The 22,811-nt window shown below is 45.3% G+C and overlaps 1 protein-coding gene across 2 annotated transcripts in view; it reads right to left on the reverse strand.

Moving 5' to 3' along the window:
• GPR20 (G protein-coupled receptor 20) overlaps positions 1 to 16,149 on the reverse strand; it is a 134,965-nt gene extending 118,816 nt beyond the window's left edge. For both annotated transcript variants that reach the window (XM_056518655.1, XM_056518656.1), the window contains exons 1-2: positions 16,017 to 16,149; positions 13,578 to 13,711 (exon numbers count right to left, since the gene is read on the reverse strand). The gene's annotated coding sequence lies outside the window, so the exon portion shown is untranslated. The remainder of the gene's footprint in view (positions 1 to 13,577; positions 13,712 to 16,016) is intronic.
• Between the last annotated feature and the right edge of the window lie 6,662 nt (positions 16,150 to 22,811).

Below are 22,811 nucleotides of genomic sequence, written 5' to 3' on the forward strand. Positions count from 1 at the left end.
TTGGGTCGACACTAAGCACCGTGCGTTCCACGTGTAGTACCTAACCACTAAACTGACTAAGAATAAAGTGCCCCGATCTCGGCCACCCAGGTTCCTGAATGCCCCATAAGCCCACTCCGGATAGGCAAGGCCGGCAAGTTGACTCCAGCCGATGGAAGCGCCCACCCTGTTATAGACCCCTATGTTAAAGGGACAATGAAGCAGGAAGTGGTCCATGCTTTCCAGCGTGTCCCCGCACTCTTCTCGGGGACATCCCCGGTCATCAGAGTTCCTGTACTTCAGGTTGTCCTTTACACATAGCTTCCCCTGAAAGCAGCGCCAGGCCAAGTCCCAAAACTTCTGGGGGATCCTTTTCATGTTTAAAAGATACAACCCCACCCTCAGATCCCGACCTGGGCAGTCCCTGAGCGCCAGAGGCTTCTGGAAGTGGGTCAACAGAACCCGTTTGTCAAGGAACTGCCTTGACTGGGTCCTGATCTCCCACACTCCCAGACCCCACCGACGTATCGCCTTCAGAGTCGGGGTAGCGTAAGCCGGAAGATATCCATGTGGTGTACGGAGGTCCTTCACTTGCCCTCCTGTCTCCCATTCCTGGAAGAAAGGCCGAAACCACTCCTTGCAGGAGAGTACCCACGGAGGAGCCCTCTCTTCCCAGAGGTTTGCAATGTTGGCTTTCAAGAAGGTGTTCGTTAAGAACACCACGGGGTTTACCATAGATAAACCCCCTAGTCTCCTCGTGCGGTACGTAACCTCCCTCTTGACTAGGTTCAACCTGTTCCCCCATAACAGTTGGAAAAACAGGCTGTAGACCCTAGTGTAGTAAGCCTCTGGTAAGATACATACACTGCCCAGATAGATAAACAAGGGGAGCAGGTACGATTTGATCAGGTGTACCCTTTCCCTGAGGGTCATAGACCAACCCTTCCACTGGTTCACCCTCTGAGTGGCATCCTGGAGCTTACCGTCCCAGTTTTTGGTGGGATAATCATCCTGGCCGAATGTGATGCCCAGAATGTTTGCTGACTCTTGGAGCCCTGGAAGGGTGTCAGGGAGATCAAACGTGGGATCTCCCCCTCCCAGCCAGAGACTTTCACACTTATCCCGGTTGATCTTGGACCCGGATGCCTCCGAGTAGCGGTCCACCTCTGACATCACCACATCGACCTCCTCCCGTGAGGAGACGAAAATAGTGACATCATCAGCGTACGCCACTACTCTCTGGGCGACATCCGGCTCCGCCAGAGTCATCCCGACTCCCGCCAACGGCCCACAATCTACCCTCCGGACGAAGGGATCGATTGCGAACACGTATAACAGCGGGCTCAAAGGACAACCCTGACGGACTCCGGACCCCACCTCAAAAGAGCGGCCAGACCAACCGTTCACCAGCGGGAAACTCTCTGCCCCTGCATATAAGGTGACAAGCCAATTCACAAAAGTACTCGGTAAGCCATATCTCAGGAGGACGGACCAGAGGTACTCGTGGTTCACCCGATCAAATGCTTTGGCCTGATCCAAGGACAGCATGTACCCCTTCCAGAGACCCGCACTACTCCGCTCCACTGCCTCCCTGACACTGAGGACAGCACTTAAGGTGCTTCGGCCTGGAACAGAGCAGTGCTGGGCCCCCGAAAGGAGCCGGGGTGCAAATTTCACCAACCGATTAAACAGTATCTTGGCCAGAAGCTTTCTGTCCGTATTGAGAAGAGCTATGGGCCTCCAATTCTCAATCCGGCTAGGATCTTTACCCTTTGACAGAAGAATCAGGGCTGACCTCCTCATTGACTTTGGTAGAGTGCCCGAGGAGAGACACTCATTGAATACCTCAGTCAAGAGGGGAGCTAAAGACTCCTTAAAGGTCCTGTACCACTCGGATGTTAAGCCATCCGGACCTGGCGACTTCTTGGGGGCGAGCCCCTCGATCGCCAGTCTCACTTCCTCTTCCCTGATTTCTTCTGCCAAAACATCAAGAGAGGGGTCTACCCCTGGCTCAGGAATAGTTTCAGCCAGGAAAGCCGACATCCCGTCTCGATCTAGATCCTTCCTTCCCAAGAGGTGCGAGTAGAAGGATCTGACGACCTCCAGGATCCCTGATCTGGACCGATTCAGAGATCCCGTACTATCAATCAGTCCTGAGACCACTTTACTACTCACTGACATCTTACAGTTCTTGTAAGGGTCGGGCGAGCGGTACCTCCCGTAATCCCTCTCAAAAACCAAAGATGCGTGCCTATCGTACTGACACCCCATCAGCAAGGATTTCACTCTGGAGATATCCTCCCGGCTACCTCCAGTCGAGACAAGGAGCTCGAGTTTCCTCCTCAGACCCTGATACAGGCGGTACCTATTCAGGGACCTGAGGCTCGAGAGCTGGCGGAAGAACCCCGCAACCCGCTTCTTGAATATCTCCCACCACTCTGACTTACTACTACAAAAGTCCAGTAAAGGTACCTGACTCTGAAGAAAATCCTCAAAGGACTGTCTTATCTCCGCTTCCTCCAGGAGGGACGAATTCAGCTTCCAATAACCTTTACCCATCCGGGGGGTCTCTGAAACATTCAAGGAAAACAAAATCATACAGTGATCGGAGAATTCCACCTCAACCACGGACACTGCGGAAGAGACGGCTTCCTCTAGGCGAGCTTCCCTAACTATATTATTGAGGGCCACGCTATCGTAAGCCAGCGGACCATTGGAACCTCTCCTATCTTGGGACCTCGTGACATTATTGAAGTCGCCTCCAAAAATCACTTGCCGGCTAGTAAAAAGGAAGGGCTTAATCCTCATAAAGAGATCTTTGCGGCCCCACTTGGTTTGTGGGGCGTAGATGTTAATGAGCCGGAGCTCTTGCCCCTTCATGAGGACATCTAAGATCAGGCACCTCCCCATTTCTAACTCAATAACCCGTCGGCATTCAACCGGAGCGGTAAAAAGGACCGCCACCCCACTATACGGCTCAGCCGCAAGAGACCAGTGGGAGGGACCGCACCTCCACTCTCTTCTGGCTTTTACCAGGGAGGCTGAATCTGACAACCTGGTCTCTTGCAGATACAAAATGTCGGCTTCAACACGGCCGAGAAAATCAAAGGCTGCGAATCTAGCCGTATCAGACTTTATGCTGGCACAGTTAATGGATGCCAGCGTCAATGGGGTGAGTGCCGCCATCATGGGTGATTAAGTTAGATGGCCTCACCTTTATTTCTTCTTTCCCTTCTTCTTCGTGCCCTCATCCCCAGAAGAAGAAGAAAGGGCAGGACCGCTTTTACCCCTTTTTTTGGACTCACTCTGGTCCATATGGTCCCCGTCTCCGTCCGACCCCGGTCTAGCCCTGCCCTCTGAGGAAGGTGCCTCAACAGGACAGGGCCCAGTTCCCCCCAGAGGCTCTCTCTCCCTAGGCACCTCGCCCTCACCTTCCCCCTCCAAGGAGGGGGAGGAGATGTTGTCAAGGACGAGGTACCGGTTTGACAGGTCAACCAGAGGGGGGGCAGTCAGGCTTCCGCTTTGGACCCGGCCCGCAGTACGAGGGAGAGAGGGCTTGGACCTCTTCTTTCTCCCTTTCCTTTTGCCCTTGTCTTTCTTTTTGGCCTTCTCTACACTCTCCTCATCCACACTTACATAGTGGGAGGAATCGGAAGAGTCGGCCATATTGCCTTCCTCTTCGCCCAGTCAAAGGCTGTCCGGGCATGCTGGGAGATGTAGTTTTGCAACAGCTGGGGGCACCCTGCTTGGGAAACAATGGTCTATGTAGAGGACAGGAGCTTCTTCAGGGTCCTGTACAGTACACGCAGTGACCTAAAAAAATTATGTAGCCGCCCTCACCTGGTGTCCAAATAAGCAGCTAACCCTGGCACAGGTAAAGAGTACAGAAGATGTAATACCTCCCTGTACTGTAGGGGGCGCTACCAGACACCAGTCAGTGCATACACTTCAGTAATACAGGTAAAGAGTACAGAACATGTAATACCTCCCTGTACTGTAGGGGGCGCTACCAGACATCAGTCAGTGCATACGCTTCAGTAATACAGGTAAAGAGTACAGAACATGTAATACCTCCCTGTACTGTATGGGGCGCTACCAGACACCAGCAGTGCATGCACTTCAGTAATACAGGTAAAGAGTACAGAACATGTAATACCTCCCTGTACTGTAGGGGGCGCTACCAGACATCAGTCAGTGCATACACTTCAGTAATACAGGTAAAGAGTACAGAACATGTAATACCTCCCTGTACTGTAGGGGACGCTACCAGACACCAGTCAGTGCATACACTTCAGTAATACAGGTAAAGAGTACAGAACATGTAATACCTCCCTGTACTGTAGGGGGCGCTACCAGACATCAGTCAGTGCATACGCTTCAGTAATACAGGTAAAGAGTACAGAACATGTAATACCTCCCTGTACTGTAGGGGACGCTACCAGACACCAGTCAGTGCATACACTTCAGTAATACAGGTAAAGAGTACAGAACATGTAATACCTCCCTGTACTGTAGGGGGCGCTATCAGACACCAGTCAGTGCATACACTTCAGTAATACAGGTAAAGAGTAGTACAGAACATGTAATACCTCCCTGTACTGTAGGGGGCGCTACCAGACACCAGTCAGTGCATGCACTTCAGTAATACAGATGTTTTACCAGTAAAATGCCCATTCTGATTGGTCGGTTCTTCCGGCCATTGACACGATTCACAGATCTGGATTGTCCGTAGCATTGTATGTTGAGTCTGGTTTCAACTTACGATGGTCCAGAAAAGACCATTGTATGTTGAAACTATTGTATGTTGAGGCCATTGTAAGTTGAGGGGTCACTGTATATGCCGAATTAACACTTTATGTCCATTTATTTAACATTTGGATACTCCACTAGGGCCCAGTGGGGTATTTATTAGTGCCTGTATTTGTGTAGTATATTTTTATATTTTATTGAATTAAAATTCTTTCTGTACTAGTGAAGCTGTTTTTTTTTTACTTAATTCAATCACGTTTCCATACATATCAATATGCACCTTAGTTGGGGAGGGTCTTGAGGTAAAGGCTATACATTTCACTTATATTTTTCCTCTGACGCCGGTGGGGACCGGTTATAGCCTTAATACCTCGTACCTCTTTGTTGTGAGCTGCACCTTTTTTTTGAAAAGATTTGTAAATGACTTCTATTAAAAAATCTTAATCCTTTCAGTACTTATGAGCTTCTGAAGTTAAGGTTGTTCTTTTCTGTCTAAATCCTCTCTGATGACACGTGTCTCAGGAAACGCCCAGTCAAGCAAATCCCCATAGCAAACCTCTTCTAAACTGGGCGTTTCCCTAGACACGTGTCATCAGAGAGGATTTAGACAGAAAAGAACAACCTTAACTTCAGAAGCTCATAAGTACTGAAAGGATTAAGATTTTTTAATAGAAGTCATTTACAAATCTGTTTAACTTTCTGGAGCCAGTTGATATATATATAAAAAGTTTTTTTTCTGGAATACCCCTTTAAGTCTGTTTAACTTTCTGGCACCAGTTGATTTGGAACATATATGGCGATCCCGGAGTGTTCCTACGGAGTGCCTTCCATGTTTTATGTCAGGCTCGTATGAGTTGTATGATCCCGACTCCTCGGTGTCACCTACCGCCTAGTAATACATCCCATTATTCATCACAACTTTCCAGCGCCGGTGTGTGTTATGCGGCAGGCGAGAGACATACATCATCCTGCACGCCTCAGCCAAGCATGGTAAAGAATTCCAAGCTCCTGCGCTCACATCCCAACAGGGGAAGAGAATTTTCCATAGGAACCTACTACGTACATTCATGCGGCTCATTGCGAACGTACAGCAGTGTGGGCGCGCGGTGTACAGTCTTCTGTCTGTCAGTGAATAGGGTATTATGGGTCAGCACTATAAGTCATGGCCACAAAAAAAATAATGTCTATGGCCAACATTATTCTGGTCAGAGCAATGCTAAAGTGGTAGTGTGGTGTCCGAGTACTACTGTTCCAGCCACATTCTTAAAGGAGTAGTCCAGTGGTGAACAACTTATCCCCTATCCTAAGGATAGGGGATAAGTTTGAGATCGCGGGGGGTCTGACCGCTGGGGCCCCCTGCGATCTCCTGTACGGAGCCCCGACAGCCCGCGGGAAGGGGGCGTGTCGACCTTCGCACGAAGCGGCGGCCGACACGCCCCCTCAATACAACTCTATGGCAGAGCCGAAGCGCTGCCTTCGGCAATCTCCAGCTTTGCCATAGAGATGTGTTGAGGGGGCGTGTTGGCCACCGCTTCGTGCGGAGGTCGACACCCGCTATCTGGCCGGAGAGCCTGGCCCCCGTACAGAGAGATCGCAGGGGGCCCCAGCGGTCGGACCCCCCGCGATCTCAAACTTATCCCCTATCCTTAGGATAGGGGATAAGTTTTTCACCACTGGACTACCCCTTTAAAGAAGTTATGCATAAGATGTGTATCAGGTTCTGTAGGGTTTAGCAAATGTATTTTCTACATTGTACTTAATTTAAGACATGCACTAAGCTCTTGCATAGTGTCAAAGGTTAAAGGGGTGGTACTCTCTGCTGACCTCTGCTGTCCATTTTAATAACTGTTCAGAGCAGGAGAAAATCCCCATAGCAAACATATGCTGCTCTGGACAGTTCCTAAAATGGACAGCAGAGGTCAGCAGAGAGCACTGTAGTCATGACATCAGAGGAAATGCACTTCTTTTTTGGATTTCTCTTTGGTATACAGCCCCTAAAAAGTACTGGAAGGATAAAGATTTTTTTTTAATAGAAGTGATTTACAAATCTGTTTAACTTTCTGGCACCAGATGATTTAAAAAAAAAGTTTTCCACGGGAGTACCCCTTTAAGGGTACGTTCACACTGACAAATATCTGAGCGGAATTTGCGCTGAACAAATCCGCTCAGAAATGACAGTTTTTTTTCTGCGGAGTTCAGCGCAGCATAGAAGACATTGTAAATTATTTTTTTTCGCGGGAATTCCGCGGCAATTCCGCGCGATTTCTGCACAATTTCCGCGCGGAAGTGTGACGGCCTGAAATTTTTTTTTACATTGACCTCTATGGAGTTACAACGCGAATTCCGCATGAAGAACGAACATGTTCATTCTTCATGCGGAACGGAATTCAGTGACAGAATTCCGCTAGCGGAAATTCCTCAGTGTGAACTGAGGAGCAGAATTTTCATTACATACTATGGGGTTTTTCACTGCTGAACGAATTGGAGAGGAATAAGCGAGCAGAACTACTCGCGGAAATTCCTCTCCAAACCTTCAGTGTGAACATACCCTAACAGAGATGAATGGTGCCTTAGTCACATGCTTCTCCTAGCCAATGTTTGGAAGAAACAGTCCTCAATCCAGTGTTTTCGAAACAGTGTCTCCAGTTGTTGCAAAACTACAACTCCCAGTATGCCCGGACAGCCGTTGGCTGTCCGGGCATGCTGGGAGTTGTAGTTTTGCAACAGCTGGAGACACACTGTTTGGAAAACACTGCCTAAGTCCTAGTGTGGCTGGGTGTCTAGAGGTTTGGTTAATGCATAAAATGTATATCATGTACTGGAGTTTTTTTTTTGCAAATGTATATTTCTTCCTTGCACTTAATTTTAGACATGCACTGAGGTCTTGCATAGTGTCAAAGGCTAACAAAGTTAAATGGTGCTTTGGTCATATGCTTCTCCTAGCCGATGATTGAAAAAAACAGTCCCTAATCCAGTGCTTCCAAACAGCGTGTCTCCAGCTTTTGCAAAACTACAACTCCCAGCAAAGGCTGTCCGGGCATGCTGGAAGTTGTAGTTTTGCAACAGCTGGAGACACATTGTTTGGAAAACACTGCCCTAGTCCAACCTCTCTATCCCTAATGTGGCTGTTTGGTGGGTGGCTGAGTGTCTAAAGGGGTACTCCGGTGGAAAACTTTTTTTTTTTAATCAACTGGCGCCAGAAAGTTAAACAGATTTGTAAATTACTTCTATTAACAAAACGTAATCCTTCCAGTACTTATTAGCTGCTGAATACTACAGAGGAAATTATTTTCTGTTTGGAACACAGAGCTCTCTGCTGACATCACGAGCACGGTGCTCTCTCCTGACATCTCTGTCCATTTTAAGAACTGTCCAGAGTAGGAGAAAATCCCCATAGAAGACACATGCTGCTCTGGACAGTTCCTAAAATGGACAGAGATGTCAGCAGAGAGCACTGTGCTTGTGATGTCAGCAGAGAGCTCTGTGTTCCAAAAAGAAAATAATTTCCTCTGTAGTATTCAGCAGCTAATAAGGACTGGAAGGATTTTTAAATAGAAGTACTTTACAAATCTGTTTAACTTTCTGGCACTAGTTGATTTAAAAAAAATAGCAGTATTATTTGGGAAATGTATGATTTTGTTATATAGTTATAATAGTATTATATAGGCATTACATGGCAGTTTGATTTAGGAACTGAAAGGCAGTATTATTTGTGTAGCATATGGTTTTGTTATATAGGCATGGGAGTATTATATAGGCATTCTATGGAGCTTTTATTTAGAAATGGAATAGAAATATTATTTGTAAAACATATGGTTTTGTTATATAGTTATAGTAGTATTATATAGACATTATATGGCGGTTTAATCTAGAAGCTGAAGAGCTGTATTATTTGAGAATCCTATCATTGTTTTGTTGGTATACTAGATTATATAGGCATTATATGGTGGTTTTATTTAGGAACAGAATAGCAGTATTATTTGTGAAACATGGTATTGTTATATAGGTACAGTAGTATTATATAGGCACTCTATGGCGGTTTTATGTAGGAACTGAATAGCAGTATTATTTGTAAAACATGTGGTATTGTTGTATAGGTTTAGTAGTATTATACAGGCATTATATGGCGGTTAAATTTAGGAACTGAATGGCAGTATTATTTGTGAATCATAAGGTATTTTTATAAAGGTATTGCAGTATTATATTGGCATTCTATGGCGATTTTATTAAGGAACTGAATAGCAGTATTTGTGAAACATATGGTAATATTATATATATAGGTATAGCAGTATTATATAGGCATTGTATCAATGTATTATTTAGACAGTAAATAGGTTAATTTGGCGATATCGATAATGTAAGGCATTATGTGGGCACCATATAGAAGCATTATTTTGACACTGTATGAAGGAATTGGGTAGGCATTGTATGACAGTATTTTTGGCACTGCTTCTCAATATTGTGTGGGTATTGTACGGAAGTATTTTTTGGCATTGTATGGATGTATTACTTGCTATGGGTATAATATGCTTTTATGTAAATGTTACATGAAAATTTCTCTCGCTCCCCTTAGGGGCGGCTAGGCCACTGTCTCACTGTAGGTCGATGGGTATCCCCACGATGATCATCAAGCCAAACTTACTTACCTAGGCATTAAAGGGATACTCCGTTGCTAAGACATCTTATCCCCTATTCAAAGGATAGGGGATAAGATGCCTGATCGAGGGGGTCCCACCGCTGGGGACCCCCGTGATCTTCCACGCCGCACCCCATTAGAATCAGCCCCCGGAGCGTGCTCGCTCCGGGTCTGATTACTGGCGATCACGGGGACGGAGCATGACGTCACACAGGGGCGGAGCCGTGACGTCCCTATGCTCCGTCCCCGTGATCGCCAGTAATCAGATTCGGAGCGAGCACGCTCCGGGGGCTGATTCTAACGGGGTGCGGCGTGGAAGATCACGGGGGTCCCCAGCGGTGGGACCCCCGCGATCAGGCATCTTATCCCCTATCCTTTGGGTAGGAGATAAGATATCTTAGCGTCGGAGTACCCCTTTAAAATAGGAAAGGTACCCTCTTCCTTATGCACCCTAAACTACCCACCTCTCTTTAAATTGATTTCAGAGGAACTAGAGGGGTAGCAGGAATTGCGTGATGCTGACCGGGACAGAAACAATGCAGGTGCGGTGACTTGAAGTAAAATTCTTTATTGACCAAGATGCAACGCAAGCGCAGCTTCCTCAGGCATAGCAAGTATAGGCAGTTAACAAGGCTATATACTAAGGGGTTAACCCTTACATATCAACAACAATACACTTATAACATATTATATATATATATATATATATATATATATATATATTACGCATATATATATAATACTCATAATACGCGGGATAAAATAGATTTGGGGTATCCCCCTACTTGGAAAAGGGATATCCCAAATCTATATTACATGATGCTTATAAAAAAGTAAAAAAATATAAACAATCAGAACTGGTGGTTGCGAAAAATAACAAATTAACAACTGATTTACAAACCGAACATAATTTTAAATCCAATTTCATAACTAATTATAATTGTGAGACGTCAAACATTAAAAAACATTCTAAAGAAAATTGACCCATTATTCTTAACGATCCCATTCTGAAAGATTTAGGACCCTCAACTCCCAATGTTACATTTAGACGTTACAAAAACCTTCATAACTTAGTTGCCCCGGGTAGACTTAAAGGGGTACTCCGGCCCTAAGACATCTTTTCCCCTATCCAAAGGATAGGGGATAAGATGTCTGACCGCGGGGGTCCCGCCGCTAGGGAACCCCGCAATCTTGCATTTGGCACCCACCTCTTTGAGCTGCACGCCGTGGTTGGCACCCGGCAGTTTGTGAGCTGGCAGCATGGCGTGCAGCTCAAAGAGGTGGGTGCCAAATGCAAGATTGCGGGGTTTTTTGTTTAATTATAATTAATAAATCTCACTAATTATATGACACCTGTGTATTATATATACCCTATACTTTGTACCATTCACTGCTTGACAATGGCCGTGTTAGAGGGCTGAAGCGTCGCTATCCTTGATGTTTGGTTGAATAAAGCCACTCCTTTTTTCACCGACATTGGAGTGCTGCTATTTCTCTACATGGAATCTATTATGACCAAGTCATCCAGCCTGCACCAGTAACACTTTTGTTTGTGCTGCCCATTTTCTACAATTATCTATCTATCTCAAATCTATCTATCTATCTATCTATCTATCTCATATCTATCTATCTCATATCTATCTATCTCTCATATATATATATATATATATATATCTCATATCTATCAATCTATCTCATATCTATCTATCTCATATCTATCTATCTATCTATCTATCTCTCATATATATCTATCTCATATCTATCAATCTATCTCATATCTATCTCATATCTATCTCATATCTATCTATCTCATATCTATCTATCTCATATCTATCTATCTCATATCTATCTCATATCTATCTATCTAAACAAGGATAAGTTGGCCAGCACTACTTATACCAAAACTACTGCATGGACCTGGCATACAGGTGCACGCTGCTGGGCTAAATATACATGAACAGGAGAATACAGCAGCACACTGCTAGCACAAAGACACAGATAAAACAGGAAATGCTATACAGCTATAGTGCAAAAAATGAAAAAGTGGGGTACTTAGCTCACAATTTGGCAGCCAAATAGTTTAGACCCTCCCACCATGGTAAGGTGATCTCATTGGGACGGACCCTACACTGTGAATATGCCTCTGTGCAATCAGTTTAACAGTTTACCTCCATGTTGGCTCCTGCACCCCACCCACCTCTATTAGGTGTTGTATAAGGTGCTGGACGTCTCAGACCTTGCAATGCCTGTTAAACTGATTTCACAGAGGCATATTCACAGTGTAGGGTCCGTCCCAATGAGGTCACCTTACCGTGGTGGGATGGTCCAAACTATTTGGCCGCCAAATTGTGAGCTAAGTACCTAACTTTTTCATTTTTTGCACTATAGCTGTATAGCATTTCAAGTTTTATCTGTATCTTTGTGCTAACAGTGTGCTGCTGTATTCTCCTGTTTTTATCTATCTATCTCATATCTATCTATATATCTCATATCAATCTATCTATCTATCTATCTATCTCATATCAATCTATCTATCTATCCATCTCATATCTATCTATCTCATATATATCTATCTATCTATCTATCTAATATCTGTCCATCTATCTATCTCCTAATATTCTTGGTCTATACAAAAGTGATAATGGGTCTATGACATTTTTAATTTTGAATATTGTCATGTCATATTCGCGAAAATCGTCACTATCTATCCACCTATCTAATTTTAGTGATGATATTCGCGAATATGAGGATATTCGAGAATATTCTCATATTCGCATATTCTCAAATTCGCGAATATTAGCTCTCCAGTCTTATACAGTAAATAGTATAGGAGCTTTCTTTAGACCACAAGCTGGAAGCAGAGAGGGATGAGATCACTGTGATGTGTTCTGTTGGGGGAAAAAAATTACGAATATTCGCGCTCAGCATTAATGATAACATTTATGAAAATTCAATAAACGAAGTTTAACCCCTTAACGACCAAGGACGTATATTTACGGTGACCCCACGTTATATCTGATGCCGGGACCCGGGGCAAATAGCGTGCGGCAGCGATCGCGGTGCCGCACGCTATTAACCTTTTAGTTGAACGCCGCATCTAGACCGAAAGTGAAAGCTGCCCGGCTGATCAGCGGGGCTGATCGGGACTACCGCAGTGAAAATTTGGTGTCCCGATCAGCTATGACACGAGCGGAGGTCCTCTTACCTGCCTCCGGCGTGTCCCCTCGGCGATTGATTGCTCCAAGCCTGAGATTCAGGCATGAGCAATCGACCGCCGATAACCCTGATCACTGCAAAGCTATGGCTTTGCAGTGAACAGGGTATAAGATCAGTGTGTGCAGTGGTAGAGGTCCCTGTGGAGCTATAACACTGCAAAAAAAAAGGGTAAAAAAAAAGTTAATAAATGTGATTTAACCCTTTCCTTAATAAAAGTTCAAATCACCCCCCTTTTCCCATTAAAAAAAAACACCATGTAAATAAAAATAAATATAAACTTATGTGGTATCGCCGCGTGAGTAAATGTCCGAACTATAGAAATATATCATTAATTAAACCGCACGATTAATGGCGTGCGCGCAAAAAAATTCCAAAGTCCAAAATAACTTATTTTTGTTCACTTTTTATATCATGAAAAAATGAATAAACAGCGATCAAAAAGTCCGATCAATACAAAAATGGTACCGCTAAAAACTTCAGATCACAGCGCAAAAAATGAGCCCTCATACCGCCCCATATGTGGAAAATTTTTCTGCATGTAGTTATAATTTTTTACAGAAGTACGACAAAATCAAACCTATATAAGTAGGGGATCATTTTAATCGTATGGACCTACAGAATAAAGATAAGGTGTCATTTTTACCGAAAAATGTACTGCGTACAAACGGAAGCCCCCAAAATTAACAAAATGGCGTTTTTTCTTCAATTTCGTCGCACAATGATTTTTTTTTTCCGTTTCGCCGTAGATTTTTGGGTAAAATAGAATGGGAAGAATTGGTGGCGCAAAAAATAAGCCATCATATGGATTTTTAGGTGCAAAATTGAAAGGGTTGTGATTTTTAAAAAGGTGAGGAGGAAAAAGCGAAAGTGCAAAAACGGAAAAACCCGTGGTCCTTAAGGGGTTAAAAAAAATAATGATAATAATTTGTATCTTAAAAATGAAACGTTTCCCCTCCTACTCCCCCCCTTAACAAGTACAATTGAGCAGAGTCCAAACCTGCTGGTAATGTGCGTCCGGCAGAGTGTGATCTGTTCAGGACGGCGGTGTCATTTCTGCCAGTGGAGGATGTGTTTGTATGAGCGGTTCCGGTGTGTGCTTCATATCCAGACAAATTAGGTCCCTGTTCTTCTCTGTTTGGAAGAAACGACAATGGGTTATGAAAACATTTATCCCAGGGTGATGCATGAGGCCGATGTGCGCCGTTCACTGGAAGAATCTGCAGCGAAACAGATAAAGGTTTTGCAAAGAGAGAGAAATGGTTGTGATGCCATTGGCGACCAGACAGGAATGCCGGTCCTGGGTAAACGTTGCCAGATCTGCCAATCTCTGGCATTTTTTTTAAATTAAATCCTATTTGCATATTGCTGGTTAGGAATTACTCTGTCGGGGGCGAGAAGATCAATGTAAAGTAGGTCACATGGTAGCTAAGCATTCTTTATAGCAGTGTTCTCCAAACTGTGGATCTCCAGATGTTGCAAAACAACAACTCCAAGCATGCCCGGACAGCCGTTGGCTGTCCGGGCATGCTTGGAGTTGTCGTATTGCAACATCTGGAGGTCCACAGACTGGAGATCACGACCCTCTAGTAATAGCGTGGTGTCGAGTGAGGGTAATGTGTGTAATTAACCTTTTCGTGACGCCAGGGCGTGATTGACCTATACACCACACGAGGTAGACCAGCTTCTCCTGTTCCAGGCACAGGGTAAATAATTACTCCGATGCAAGGTTATGGATAACTGGCTTGCTTTACTGAGGTTGGAAAGATGGTACAAGCCGTTACAGCTCAGATTAGCATGAAGGAGATGCAGGGTAAACTTTGGGAAGCTTACCGGCTTGCTGGGCCTTATACACTGCTAAAAAAAAAATAAAGGGAACACTAAGATAACACATCCTAGATCAGAATGAATGAACTAATCGTATGAAATACTTTCGTCTTTACATAGTTGAATGCGCTGACAACAACATCACACACAAAAATTATCAATGGAAATCAAATGTATCCACCCATGGAGGTCTGGATATGGAGTCACCCTCAAAATCACAGTGGAAAACCCCACTACAGGCTGATCCAACTTTATGTAATGTCCTTAATACAAGTCCCAATGAGGCTCAGTAGTGTGTGTGGCCTCCACGTGCCCATATGACCTCCCTACAACGCCTGGGCATGATCCTGATGAGGTGGAGGATGGTCTCTTGAGGGATGTCCTCCCAGACCTGGACTAAAGCATCCGCCAACTCCTGGACAGTCTGTGGTGGATGGAGCGAGTCGTCCCAGATGTGATCAACCGGATTCAGGGGAACGGGCAGGCCAGTCCATAGGATCAATGCCTTCCTCTTGTAGGAACTGCTGACACACTCCAGCCACATGAGGTCTAGCATTGTCTTGTATTAGGAGGAACCCAGGGCCAACCGCACAAGCATATGGTCTCACAAGGGGTCTGAGGATCTCATCTCGGTACCTAATGGCAGTCAGGCTACCTCTGGCAAGCACATGGAGGGCTGTGCGGCCCCTAAACAAATGCCACCCCACACCATTACTGACCCACCGCCAAACCAGTCAGGAGGATGTTGCAGGCAGCAGAACATTCTCCACGGCATCTCCAGACTCTGTCACGTCTGTCACATGTGCTCAGTGTGAACCTGCTTTCATCTGTGAAGAACACATGCCGCCAGTGGTGAATTTGCCAATCTTGGTGTTCTCTGGCAAATGCCAAACATCCTGCACGGTGTTGGGCTGTAAGCACAACCCCCACCTGTGGACGTCGGGCCCTCATACCACCTTCATGGAGTCTGTTTCTGACCGTTTGAGTGGACACATGCACATTTGTGGCCTGCTGGAGGTCATTTTGCAGGGCTCTGGCAGTGCTCCTCCTTGCACAAAGGTGGAGGTAGCGGTCCTGCTGCTGGGTTGTTGCCCTCCTACGGCCTCCTCCACATCTCCCGATGTACTGGCCTGACTCCTGGTAGCGACTCCATGCTCTGGACACTACGCTGACAGACACAGCAAACCTTCTTGCCACAGCTCGCATTGATGTGCCATCCTGGATGAGCTGAACTACCTGAGCCACTTGTGTGGGTTGTAGACTCCGTCTCATGCTACCACTAGAGTGAAAGCACCGCCAGCATTCAAAAGTGACCAAAACATCAGCCAGGAAACTTAGGAACTGAGAAGTGGTCTGTGATCACCACCTGCAGAACCACTCCTTTATTGAGGGTGTCTTGCTAATTGCCTATAATTTCCACCTGTTGTCTGTTCCATGTGAAATTGATTGTCAATCAGTGTTCTTCCTGAGTGGACAGTGGGATTTCACACAAGTGTCAGTGACTTGGAGTCACATTGTGTTGTATAAGTGTTCCCTTTATTTTTTTGAGCATTGTAGTTGATTGTGCTGTATATGACTAACTTGACTTGAATTGATCCCCGGTAGTGCTTACCGCCAGGCTCTGACTTTCACCCAGGCGCAGGGGATAACTGGTAGTGGATGCTTGGTTCCTGGACTAGGCCTCAGGCCTCCTTCAGAATCCCCTCACAGACTCCCCTCAACTGTACCTCAGCATAAGACTGAACTCAGCATAAGAGAGAAGCCCCATTGGGCAGATAAGTCACATGGTTCACCTCTGCATACTCCCCTAACAACAAGGTCCTTAACAACAGGTTTAAGGTGACAAGTACATAGAAAATACATGAACCATTCCATAACAGTTTTCCATATAGAGTCGTGAGGAATGTGGGCCCAAGACGGACATTGATGCAGCATCGTATATATCAGACAAAAAATAGACAGCGCTCAGATCCGACACCAATCACCTTTATAGTATAAATGGAGGGAACTCACCCGGTGTATGTGGTGGGCTATAGGCAAAGTCCCCACAAAACACCCAAGAGTCAGGAAGATATATAAAATAACCAGCAGTGGTTCATGTACTTCTCAAATATCCAATGTAGAGGAGAGCGTCTGGTACTCCGGATTAGGGATCGACTGATCATCGGTATGGCCGATATTATCGGCCGATAATCACGATTTTGGGCATTATCGGTATCGGCAATTACCTTGCCGATAAGCCGATAATGCCCCGCATCGCCCGCACCGCGCCGCAAACGCCCCCCTCGACCTGCTGCACCGCGCGACCGTCCCCCCCGACCCACCGCGTCGCACCCCCCACCGTAGTGCTGGGCGGTATACCGGTATGAACCGGATACCGTTTTTTTTTTTCTCCCACGGTATGGATTTTTGCCCATACTGCTATACCGGTCGGGCCTCTCCCCCACCCTCCGAGTCCATTAAAAAAATTAAACTTCCCCGTAATAGGGGTGGTCCGGGCCATCCATCCTTCCTGTAGTGTCCGGCGGCATTCCGGGTGGAGGGTGAACCGGTCCGGGCTGTCCTTCTCCGGGGGTCCTCTTCTCCACTCCGGGCAGGCTCCGGCCTAGTACGATGCATAGACGCCGCTACGTCCGTGACGTCAGGTGCGTCGCTGCGCACGGGCATCACTGCGCAGCGGCGTCTATGCAGCGTTACTAGGCCGGAGCCTGCCCGGAGTGGAGAAGAGGACCCCCGGAGAAGAAGGACAGCCCGGACCGGTTCACCCTCCACCTGGAATGCCGCCGGACACTACAGGAAGGATGGATGGCCCGGACCACCCTCCCCGGACGGTCCCTGCAGCAACTGGGAAGGTGAGTCAGGGTTCTGGGATGGACAGGGGTCTGTATAATATACTATAACTACAGTAGGCCCTCCAGCTGTTGCAAAACTACAACTCCCAGCATGCCCGAACAGCCAACGGCTGTCCGGGCATGCTGGGAGTAGTAGTTTTGCAACAGCTGGAGGCACCCCTAGGCGCGGTGCGGCGCGGCGGTGGGAGCGGTGGCGGTGATAGGTCTCAGGACCCCCGGACAGGCAGGGGGAGAGAAGCAGGTGGCGGCGGTGGTCTTTGGCACCGCAAAAGCCACTGCAGTGCATTGATTTAAAGCGCCCGGTTTAAATCAATGATCTGCAGCGGTGTCGCAGGGGGATAAATAGCCGATAACTTATACCGGAAAATTGGTATAAGTTATCGGCTATCGGCCCTAACCTCCACCGATTATCGGTATCGGCCCTAAAAAAACGATATCGATCCATATAATGGAATCCGTTTAGGAGCAACAAGAAAGAAAAAGGTAGAAAAAATCAGCGCTCAGAGAAGACACAGCACATCCCTTTCCAAAATCCCCAGTGAAGTGAGTGTTTGCTCTGGATATTGATCCTGCCCTGTATATCTAAGATTGTGCTGCGTCTTCTCTGAGCGCTGGTTTTTTTCTGCCTCTTTCTTTCTTATTGATGCAGCATCGGCCACACAGGATGGGCAGGAGTACAGAAGAACACATTTTTCTTTACTGGGTCACCACAACAGTCTCCATCCTGTGGCTCTCCAGTTGTTGCAAAAATTACAATTTGGAAGAAGACCACGACTGGAGAAGACAAAGGAGGATGCAAGGCCATGTTGAAAATTGCAATTGTGCACTTGCCGCTGTAGAGGCCCAGGGACCACCATTAGAGACCAGAGAAGGAATGCTAGGAGTTGTAGTGGTACATAAAGCTGTCAAGACCACCATTGGAGAACACAGATGGAGGCTACATGGCCATGCTTAAAGGGGTACTCCATTGAAAAAAATTTTTTTTAATCAACTGGTGCCAGAAAGGTAAACATCCATTACTTCTATTTAAAAATCTTAATCCTTCCAGTACTTATCAGCTGCTGTATGCTCCAGAGAAAGTTGTGTAGTTCTTTCCAGTCTGACCACAGTGCTCTCTGCTGACACCTCTGTCCATGTCAGGAACTGTCCAGAGCAGGATAAGTTTGCTATGGGGATTTGTTCCTGCTCTGGACAGTTCCTGACATGGACAGAGGTGTCAGCAGAGTGCACTGTGGCCAGACTAGAAAGAATTACACAACTGCATCTGTAGCATACAGCAGCTCATAAGTACTGGAAGGATGAACATTTTTAATAGAATATAATTTACAAATCTATTTAATTTTCTGGCACCTGTTGGGAGTTGGGAGTTGTAGTTTTGCAACATCTGGAGGTCCGCAGGTTGGAGACCACTGCCCTAAATGATATGGGTGACCCCCATAGACATCTGCCCAGTTTGCTCCACCTAACTAGATGTTTTGTATACAGACCTAAAGCCAAGTATATCCAGTGCCCCTCACCCTGACATAGACCTTCCCATTCAGTGCCAGAAATAGCGCCACATATTGATATTTCCCAGTGCGCTTTATTCTTCGTGCCGATGCTTGTGGGTTTCTGCTTATTTTGGAGCATTCCTGACCCCGAGACATAAACAATTTGTCTCCGAAATATTTTTTCTTACATTCAAGTACAAGAGGACGGGGAGCACAAGTGAAGCTTACTGCACCCAGGGTCGGCCTGAGGAGAGATGGCGACCTGGGTGGAATTTCGCTGGTGCAAAATGACCATTTAAATTAAAGAGGTACTCCGGTGAAAACCTTTTTTCTTTTAAATCAACTGGTGGCAGAAAGGTAAACATATTTGTAAATTACTTCTATTAAAAATCTTAATCCTTCCAGTACTTATTAGCTGCTGAATGCTACAGAGGAAATTCCTTTCTTTTGGATCACTAATGACATCACGAGCACAGTGCTCTCTGCTGACATCTCTTTCCATTTTAGCAACCATGCATAGCAGATGCATGCTAAGGGCAGCATGGTGGCTCAGTGGTTAGCACTGCTGCCTTGCAGTGCTGGGGACTTAGGTTCAAATCCCACTAAGGACAACAATAAATAAAGTGTTATTATTATTATTATTATAATAACGTCAGCAGAGAGAACTGTGCTTGTGATGTCATCAGAGAGCATTCCAAAAAGAAAAGAATTTCCTCTGTAGTATTCAGCAGCTTATAAGTACAGGAAGGATTAAGATTTTTTAATAGAAGTAATTTACAAATATGTTTAACTTTCTGCCACCAGTTGATTTAAAAGAAAAAAGGTTTTCATCGGAGTACCCCTTTAAGTTTACACCGCCTAATAGTTGGTGAAATTTACAGCGTAATTTTGTGAAATAAATAAAATTGGCTTATTTTAATAGCTTAGTCACACGCAAGCCACACCCTTTGCGGCTATACCACACCCATTTTTTACTAAACCCCACCCCCTTTTCATGCGAGGCACAAGATTACCATACCCAGATTTCCCTAGGGATATAGGGGGAGATTTATCAAAACCTGTCCAGAGGAAAAGTTGCTGAGTTGCCCATAGCAACCAATCAGATCGCTGCTTTCATTTAGCAAATGCCTTTTTAGCTTGTTAATGACCCTTGACGTACCGGAACTTCATGAGTCCGCTCCCGTTCTATAAAGCGGCACTGATCCCCGTGCTGCGTGGTATTAACCCTTTAGATGCGTCGTTCAAAGCTGAACGCCGCATCTAAAGTGAAAATAAATCATTGCTGGTTAGCTCAGGGGGCTGTTCGGGATGTCCACAGCGAAATCGCGGCATCCCGAACAGCTGAGACACAGCAGGAGGGTCCCTTACCTTGCCCCCTTGTGTCTGATCGCCGAATGACTGCTCAGTGCCTGAGATCCAGGCATGAGCAGTCAAACGGCAGAATCCTCGATCAATGGTTTCCTATGAGAAACCATTGATCAATGTAAAAGGTCAGTGTGTGCAGTGTTATAGTCTCCTATGGGATAACAATGATCAGTGTGTGCAGTGTTATAGTCTCCTATGGGATAACAATGATCAGTGTGTGCAGTGTTATAGTCGCCCATAGGATAACAATGATCAGTGTGTGCAGTGTTATAGTCTCCTATGGGATAACAATGATCAGTGTGTGCAGTGTTATAGTCTCCTATGGGATAACAATGATCAATGTAAAAGATCAGTGTGTGCAGTGTTATAGTCTCCTATGGGGTAACAATGATCAGTATAAGAGATCAGTGTGTGCAGTGTTATAGTCCCCTATGGGATAACAATGATCAGTATAAGAGATCAGTGTGTGCAGTGTTATAGTCTCCTATGGGATAACAATGATCAATGTAAAAGATCAGTGTGTGCAGTGTTATAGTCCCCTACGGGAGCTATAACACTGCAAAAAAAAAAAGTTAAAAAAAGTGAACAAAGATCATTTAACCCCTTCCCTAATAAAAGTTTGAATCACCCCCCTTTTCCTATTTAAAAAAAACAAAACAGTGTGAATAAAAATAAACATATGTGATATTGCCACGTGCGGAAACGTCCGAATTATAAAAAATATATATTTAATTAAACTGCACGGTCAATGGCGTACGCGCCCAAAAATTCAAAAGTCCAAAATAGTGTAATTTTGGTCACTTTTTATATCATGATCAATAAGTCCGATCAATAAAATAATGGTACCGCTAAAAACTTCAGATCACAGCGCAAAAAATGAGCCCTCATACCGCCCCATATGCAGAAAAATTTAAAAGTTATAGGGGTCAGAAGATGACAATTTTAAACGTATACAATTTCCTGCATGTAGTTATGATTTTTTCCAGAAGTCCGACAATATCCAACCTATATAAGTAGGGGATCATTTTAACCGTATGGACCTACAGAATAAAGATGAGGTGTCATTTTTACCCCAAAAGTTACAAAATGGCGTTTAATTTTCAATTTTGTCTCACAATGATATTTTTTCCCGTTCTGACGTAGATTTTTGGGTACAATGACTGACGTCATTACAAAGTAGAATTTGTGGCGCAAAAAATAAGAGTTATGGTTTTTTAAAGGTAAGGAGGAAAAAATGAAAATGCAAAAACAGAAAAACCCCGGGTCCTTAAGGGGTTAAAAGTGAAAGCAGCGATCTGATTGGTTGCTATGGGCAACTCAGCAACTTTTCCTCTGCACAGGTTTTGATAAATCTCCCCCATTGTCCTTGTATGCAATATAGTATAGTGTACAGAGGTGGTCTCAAACTGTGGCCCTCCAGATGTAGCAAAACTTCAATTCCCAGCATGCCCGGACAGCCAACGGCTGTCCGGGCATGCTGGGAGTTAAAGTTTTGCAACATCTGGAGGGCCACAGTTTGAGACCACTGGTGTACAGTATCGCTTTTTTCATTTTTGAAAAGGCCTCTGTAAAATGAAAGCAGCGATCTGATTGGTTGCTATGGGCAACTCAGCAACGTTTCCTCTGGACAGGTTTTGATAAATCTCCCTCATATACTTCCTAAAATCTGGTGTCCACATACCATGAGGAAGCATAGCGATTCCTGATAACTGTCCCTTTCGCTGTCTGACACTATAAACAATTGTGGTGTCCCGGTACCGTATTGCATGCCGTACCTAGTGTAGAGGTCCCCAAAGTCAGAGTAACTGCGTTCAGGTAGGGTTCCTCAGGTGGGACAGCCCCTAGTCACCTCTCCTCAAGTCTATCTCTAATGATAATATATGTATATATTTAATAATTATATATATTTTATAGTAATGTATAGTGCTTACCTTGTTCAGCGTCGCAGGACCTTCGGTCCTGTGACCATGCTAAAAACCTCTATGGTATGTTAGAGGACCTTTGGAGGTCCTTGGGTCACGTGTTACCCACAAATCTTTGTAATGGTGATTGACATACGTATGGACCAATTAGCATTGGTCCTGTCCCGGCCCATGTTAGGGAGCTGCGTCCAATTATCGCTCTGTTGGGTTGCTGCTCTCGTGGATGCCGGACTAACAGGATGGATCTGCGCAACTTTCAAAGGCACGCTAGGCCTCAAAAACCTGCCGGTCTAAGCTGAACCAAAACTGTGAGTTCAAATCTAAATCCCTGCTAATGCTAGCGTGACTACTGGACCGCAACTAAACCCCTAAATCCAGTGGAACAACGCACAGCACTAAAAGACTCTTAATGCTAAAGTCCCAACCTTTGTCAATCTCCAAGGAAAGCCGTTGTTATGCTTAGAGACTGTTATGTTATTGAAGCTTGCAGAAAAGCTTCAGTAAAAGTTAATACTGTTTCAGAAAACTCTCCGATTGTGGACAATCTATTATTATCTACCTCCCTATCGCTCATGGGAAGGGTGGCGGTAGGACAAGAATTACTGAGGAGCCCCCACCCTGGCGTCACGAATAGCAAGGGTTAACAAGCACCCTTTAATAACCGCACAGCTACACTCTCCATACCCTACATCCCCCAGGCTATCACACAATTATTTACATCTCTACTATGATGTTGTTTTACCGATTGATGCAAAAAATCTGCCAGTATTCTCCTCGG

Source organism: Hyla sarda, chromosome 5 (genome assembly GCF_029499605.1).
Source record: "Hyla sarda isolate aHylSar1 chromosome 5, aHylSar1.hap1, whole genome shotgun sequence".
Lineage (NCBI taxonomy): Eukaryota > Metazoa > Chordata > Amphibia > Anura > Hylidae > Hyla > Hyla sarda.